Below are 5,000 nucleotides of genomic sequence, written 5' to 3' on the forward strand. Positions count from 1 at the left end.
CTGTATATGGATAAGTAGCCTATGGTTGTCAACTTATTTCGTACGGCCATACCAGCCTGGCAACGCCCGATCTCGTCTGATCTCGGAAGCTAAGCAGGGTCGGGCCTGGTTAGTACTTGGATGGGAGACCGCCTGGGAATACCAGGTGCTGTATGCTCTTTTGCTCATTCACTTAGAAACTGAAATGTTGCAATATGCACAAGTAGTCCTTCATGAAAGGGGCTGGAAGCTGTTTTCATTTTGACACGAGAGAGAGAGAGAGAGAGAGACCAACTTGCATTGTCAATTGCCAAATCTGTATATGGATAAGTAGCCTATGGTTGTCAACTTATTTCGTACGGCCATACCAGCCTGGCAACGCCCAATCTTGTCTGATCTCGGAAGCTAAGTAGGGTCGGGCCTGGTTAGTACTTGGATGGGAGACCGCCTGGGAATACCAGGTGCTGTATGCTCTTTTGCTCATTCACTTAGAAACTGAAATGTTGCAATATGCACAAGTAGTCCTTCATGAAAGGGGCTGGAAGCTGTTTTCATTTTGACACGAGAGAGAGAGAGAGAGAGAGAGACCACCTTGCATTGTCAATTGCCAAATCTGTATATGGATAAGTAGCCTATGGTTGTCAACTTAATTCGTACGGCCATACCAGCCTGGCAACGCCCAATCTCGTCTGATCTCGGAAGCTAAGTAGGGTCGGGCCTGGTTAGTACTTGGATGGGAGACCGCCTGGGAATACCAGGTGCTGTATGCTCTTTTGCTCATTCACTTAGAAACTGAAATGTTGCAATATGCACAAGTAGTCCTTCATGAAAGGGGCTGGAAGCTGTTTTCATTTTGACACGAGAGAGAGAGAGAGAGAGAGAGACCACCTTGCATTGTCAATTGCCAAATCTGTATATGGATAAGTAGCCTATGGTTGTCAACTTATTTCGTACGGCCATACCAGCCTGGCAACGCCCAATCTCGTCTGATCTTGGAAGCTAAGCAGGGTCGGGCCTGGTTAGTACTTGGATGGGAGACCGCCTGGGAATACCATGTGCTGTATGCACTTTTGCTCATTCACTTAGAAACTGAAATGTTGCAATATGCACAAGTAGTCCTTCATGAAAGGGGCTGGAAGCTGTTTTCATTTTGACACGAGAGCGAGAGAGAGAGACCACCTTGCATTGTCAATTGCCAAATCTGTATATGGATAAGTAGCCTATGGTTGTCAACTTATTTCGTACGGCCATACCAGCCTGGCAACGCCCGATCTCGTCTGATCTCGGAAGCTAAGCAGGGTCGGGCCTGGTTAGTACTTGGATGGGAGACCGCCTGGGAATACCAGGTGCTGTATGCTCTTTTGCTCATTCACTTAGAAACTGAAATGTTGCAATATGCACAAGTAGTCCTTCATGAAAGGGGCTGGAAGCTGTTTTCATTTTGACACAAGAGCGAGACCACCTTGCATTGTCAATTGCCAAATCTGTATATGGATAAGTAGCCTATGGTTGTCAACTTAATTCGTACGGCCATACCAGCCTGGCAACGCCCAATCTTGTCTGATCTCGGAAGCTAAGTAGGGTCGGGCCTGGTTAGTACTTGGATGGGAGACCGCCTGGGAATACCAGGTGCTGTATGCTCTTTTGCTCATTCACTTAGAAACTGAAATGTTGCAATATGCACAAGTAGTCCTTCATGAAAGGGGCTGGAAGCTGTTTTCATTTTGACACGAGAGAGAGAGAGAGAGAGAGAGACCACCTTGCATTGTCAATTGCCAAATCTGTATATGGATAAGTAGCCTATGGTTGTCAACTTAATTCGTACGGCCATACCAGCCTGGCAACGCCCAATCTCGTCTGATCTCGGAAGCTAAGTAGGGTCGGGCCTGGTTAGTACTTGGATGGGAGACCGCCTGGGAATACCAGGTGCTGTATGCTCTTTTGCTCATTCACTTAGAAACTGAAATGTTGCAATATGCACAAGTAGTCCTTCATGAAAGGGGCTGGAAGCTGTTTTCATTTTGACACGAGAGAGAGAGAGAGAGAGAGAGAGAGACCACCTTGCATTGTCAATTGCCAAATCTGTATATGGATAAGTAGCCTATGGTTGTCAACTTATTTCGTACGGCCATACCAGCCTGGCAACGCCCGATCTCGTCTGATCTCGGAAGCTAAGCAGGGTCGGGCCTGGTTAGTACTTGGATGGGAGACCGCCTGGGAATACCATGTGCTGTATGCACTTTTGCTCATTCACTTAGAAACTGAAATGTTGCAATATGCACAAGTAGTCCTTCATGAAAGGGGCTGGAAGCTGTTTTCATTTTGACACGAGAGCGAGGGAGAGAGACCACCTTGCATTGTCAATTGCCAAATCTGTATATGGATAAGTAGCCTATGGTTGTCAACTTATTTCGTACGGCCATACCAGCCTGGCAACGCCCGATCTCGTCTGATCTCGGAAGCTAAGCAGGGTCGGGCCTGGTTAGTACTTGGATGGGAGACCGCCTGGGAATACCAGGTGCTGTATGCTCTTTTGCTCATTCACTTAGAAACTGAAATGTTGCAATATGCACAAGTAGTCCTTCATGAAAGGGGCTGGAAGCTGTTTTCATTTTGACACGAGAGAGAGACCACCTTGCATTGTCAATTGCCAAATCTGTATATGGATAAGTAGCCTATGGTTGTCAACTTAATTCGTACGGCCATACCAGCCTGGCAACGCCCAATCTTGTCTGATCTCGGAAGCTAAGTAGGGTCGGGCCTGGTTAGTACTTGGATGGGAGACCGCCTGGGAATACCAGGTGCTGTATGCTCTTTTGCTCATTCACTTAGAAACTGAAATGTTGCAATATGCACAAGTAGTCCTTCATGAAAGGGGCTGGAAGCTGTTTTCATTTTGACACGAGAGAGAGACCACCTTGCATTGTCAATTGCCAAATCTGTATATGGATAAGTAGCCTATGGTTGTCAACTTATTTCGTACGGCCATACCAGCCTGGCAACGCCCGATCTCGTCTGATCTCGGAAGCTAAGCAGGGTCGGGCCTGGTTAGTACTTGGATGGGAGACCGCCTGGGAATACCATGTGCTGTATGCTCTTTTGCTCATTCACTTAGAAACTGAAATGTTGCAATATGCACAAGTAGTCCTTCATGAAAGGGGCTAGAAGCTGTTTTCATTTTGACACGAGAGAGAGAGAGACCACCTTGCATTGTCAATTGCCAAATCTGTATATGGATAAGTAGCCTATGGTTGTCAACTTATTTCGTACGGCCATACCAGCCTGGCAACGCCCGATCTCGTCTGATCTCGGAAGCTAAGCAGGATCGGGCCTGGTTAGTACTTGGATGGGAGACCGCCTGGGAATACCAGGTGCTGTATGCTCTTTTGCTCATTCACTTAGAAACTGAAATGTTGCAATATGCACAAGTAGTCCTTCATGAAAGGGGCTGGAAGCTGTTTTCATTTTGACACGAGAGAGAGAGAGAGAGAGAGACCAACTTGCATTGTCAATTGCTAAATCTGTATATGGATATGTAGCCTATGGTTGTCAACTTATTTCATACGGCCATACCAGCCTGGCAACGCCCGATCTCGTCTGATCTCGGAAGCTAAGCAGGGTCGGGCCTGGTTAGTACTTGGATGGGAGACCGCCTGGGAATACCAGGTGCTGTATGCTCTTTTGCTCATTCACTTAGAAACTGAAATGTTGCAATATGCACAAGTAGTCCTTCATGAAAGGGGCTGGAAGCTGTTTTCATTTTGACACGAGAGAGAGACCACCTTGCATTGTCAATTGCCAAATCTGTATATGGATAAGTAGCCTATGGTTGTCAACTTAATTCGTACGGCCATACCAGCCTGGCAACGCCCGATCTTGTCTGATCTCGGAAGCTAAGTAGGGTCGGGCCTGGTTAGTACTTGGATGGGAGACCGCCTGGGAATACCAGGTGCTGTATGCTCTTTTGCTCATTCACTTAGAAACTGAAATGTTGCAATATGCACAAGTAGTCCTTCATGAAAGGGGCTGGAAGCTGTTTTCATTTTGACACGAGAGAGAGACCACCTTGCATTGTCAATTGCCAAATCTGTATATGGATAAGTAGCCTATGGTTGTCAACTTATTTCGTACGGCCATACCAGCCTGGCAACGCCCGATCTCGTCTGATCTCGGAAGCTAAGCAGGGTCGGGCCTGGTTAGTACTTGGATGGGAGACCGCCTGGGAATACCATGTGCTGTATGCTCTTTTGCTCATTCACTTAGAAACTGAAATGTTGCAATATGCACAAGTAGTCCTTCATGAAAGGGGCTGGAAGCTGTTTTCATTTTGACACGAGAGAGAGAGAGACCACCTTGCATTGTCAATTGCCAAATCTGTATATGGATAAGTAGCCTATGGTTGTCAACTTATTTCGTACGGCCATACCAGCCTGGCAACGCCCGATCTCGTCTGATCTCGGAAGCTAAGCAGGATCGGGCCTGGTTAGTACTTGGATGGGAGACCGCCTGGGAATACCAGGTGCTGTATGCTCTTTTGCTCATTCACTTAGAAACTGAAATGTTGCAATATGCACAAGTAGTCCTTCATGAAAGGGGCTGGAAGCTGTTTTCATTTTGACACGAGAGAGAGAGAGAGAGACCAACTTGCATTGTCAATTGCTAAATCTGTATATGGATAAGTAGCCTATGGTTGTCAACTTATTTCATACGGCCATACCAGCCTGGCAACGCCCGATCTCGTCTGATCTCGGAAACTAAGCAGGGTCGAGCCTGGTTAGTACTTGGATGGGAGACCGCCTGGGAATACCAGGTGCTGTATGCTCTTTTGCTCATTCACTTAGAAACTGAAATGTTGCAATATGCACAAGTAGTCCTTCATGAAAGGGGCTGGAAGCTGTTTTCATTTTGACACGAGAGAGAGAGAGAGAGAGAGAGACCACCTTGCATTGTCAATTGCCAAATCTGTATATGGATAAGTAGCCTATGGTTGTCAACTTAATTCGTACGGCCATACCAGCCTG

At 46.8% G+C, this 5,000-nt stretch overlaps 6 non-coding genes and 12 pseudogenes across 6 annotated transcripts; all 18 read left to right on the plus strand.

Moving 5' to 3' along the window:
- The first annotated feature begins 38 nt into the window (after nucleotides 1-38).
- On the plus strand, nucleotides 39-157 carry LOC146296900 (5S ribosomal RNA). The gene has a single exon (XR_014740924.1). It is a non-coding gene; the product is annotated as a 5S ribosomal RNA (ribosomal RNA).
- A 176-nt stretch (nucleotides 158-333) lies between these two features.
- On the plus strand, nucleotides 334-452 carry LOC146296901 (5S ribosomal RNA; annotated as a pseudogene).
- A 178-nt stretch (nucleotides 453-630) lies between these two features.
- LOC146296902 (5S ribosomal RNA) lies at nucleotides 631-749 on the plus strand (annotated as a pseudogene).
- Nucleotides 750-927: 178 nt separating this feature from the next.
- Nucleotides 928-1,046, plus strand: LOC146296903 (5S ribosomal RNA; annotated as a pseudogene).
- A 172-nt stretch (nucleotides 1,047-1,218) lies between these two features.
- On the plus strand, nucleotides 1,219-1,337 carry LOC146296904 (5S ribosomal RNA). The gene has a single exon (XR_014740928.1). It is a non-coding gene; the product is annotated as a 5S ribosomal RNA (ribosomal RNA).
- A 164-nt stretch (nucleotides 1,338-1,501) lies between these two features.
- On the plus strand, nucleotides 1,502-1,620 carry LOC146296905 (5S ribosomal RNA; annotated as a pseudogene).
- Nucleotides 1,621-1,798: 178 nt separating this feature from the next.
- LOC146296906 (5S ribosomal RNA) lies at nucleotides 1,799-1,917 on the plus strand (annotated as a pseudogene).
- Nucleotides 1,918-2,099: 182 nt separating this feature from the next.
- LOC146296907 (5S ribosomal RNA) lies at nucleotides 2,100-2,218 on the plus strand (annotated as a pseudogene).
- A 172-nt stretch (nucleotides 2,219-2,390) lies between these two features.
- On the plus strand, nucleotides 2,391-2,509 carry LOC146296908 (5S ribosomal RNA). Its single transcript, XR_014740931.1, has one exon. It is a non-coding gene; the product is annotated as a 5S ribosomal RNA (ribosomal RNA).
- A 164-nt stretch (nucleotides 2,510-2,673) lies between these two features.
- On the plus strand, nucleotides 2,674-2,792 carry LOC146296909 (5S ribosomal RNA; annotated as a pseudogene).
- Nucleotides 2,793-2,956: 164 nt separating this feature from the next.
- On the plus strand, nucleotides 2,957-3,075 carry LOC146296910 (5S ribosomal RNA; annotated as a pseudogene).
- A 168-nt stretch (nucleotides 3,076-3,243) lies between these two features.
- LOC146296911 (5S ribosomal RNA) lies at nucleotides 3,244-3,362 on the plus strand. Its single transcript, XR_014745802.1, has one exon. It is a non-coding gene; the product is annotated as a 5S ribosomal RNA (ribosomal RNA).
- A 176-nt stretch (nucleotides 3,363-3,538) lies between these two features.
- LOC146296912 (5S ribosomal RNA) lies at nucleotides 3,539-3,657 on the plus strand. The gene has a single exon (XR_014741550.1). It is a non-coding gene; the product is annotated as a 5S ribosomal RNA (ribosomal RNA).
- A 164-nt stretch (nucleotides 3,658-3,821) lies between these two features.
- Nucleotides 3,822-3,940, plus strand: LOC146296913 (5S ribosomal RNA; annotated as a pseudogene).
- A 164-nt stretch (nucleotides 3,941-4,104) lies between these two features.
- LOC146296914 (5S ribosomal RNA) lies at nucleotides 4,105-4,223 on the plus strand (annotated as a pseudogene).
- A 168-nt stretch (nucleotides 4,224-4,391) lies between these two features.
- LOC146296915 (5S ribosomal RNA) lies at nucleotides 4,392-4,510 on the plus strand. Its single transcript, XR_014745923.1, has one exon. It is a non-coding gene; the product is annotated as a 5S ribosomal RNA (ribosomal RNA).
- A 172-nt stretch (nucleotides 4,511-4,682) lies between these two features.
- LOC146296916 (5S ribosomal RNA) lies at nucleotides 4,683-4,801 on the plus strand (annotated as a pseudogene).
- A 178-nt stretch (nucleotides 4,802-4,979) lies between these two features.
- LOC146296917 (5S ribosomal RNA) overlaps nucleotides 4,980-5,000 on the plus strand; it is a 119-nt pseudogene continuing 98 nt past the window's right edge.

The sequence above is a fragment of the Hypomesus nipponensis genome, chromosome 3 (genome assembly GCF_054491055.1).
Source record: "Hypomesus nipponensis isolate SF chromosome 3, ASM5449105v1, whole genome shotgun sequence".
In the NCBI taxonomy this organism is placed as follows: domain Eukaryota; kingdom Metazoa; phylum Chordata; class Actinopteri; order Osmeriformes; family Osmeridae; genus Hypomesus; species Hypomesus nipponensis.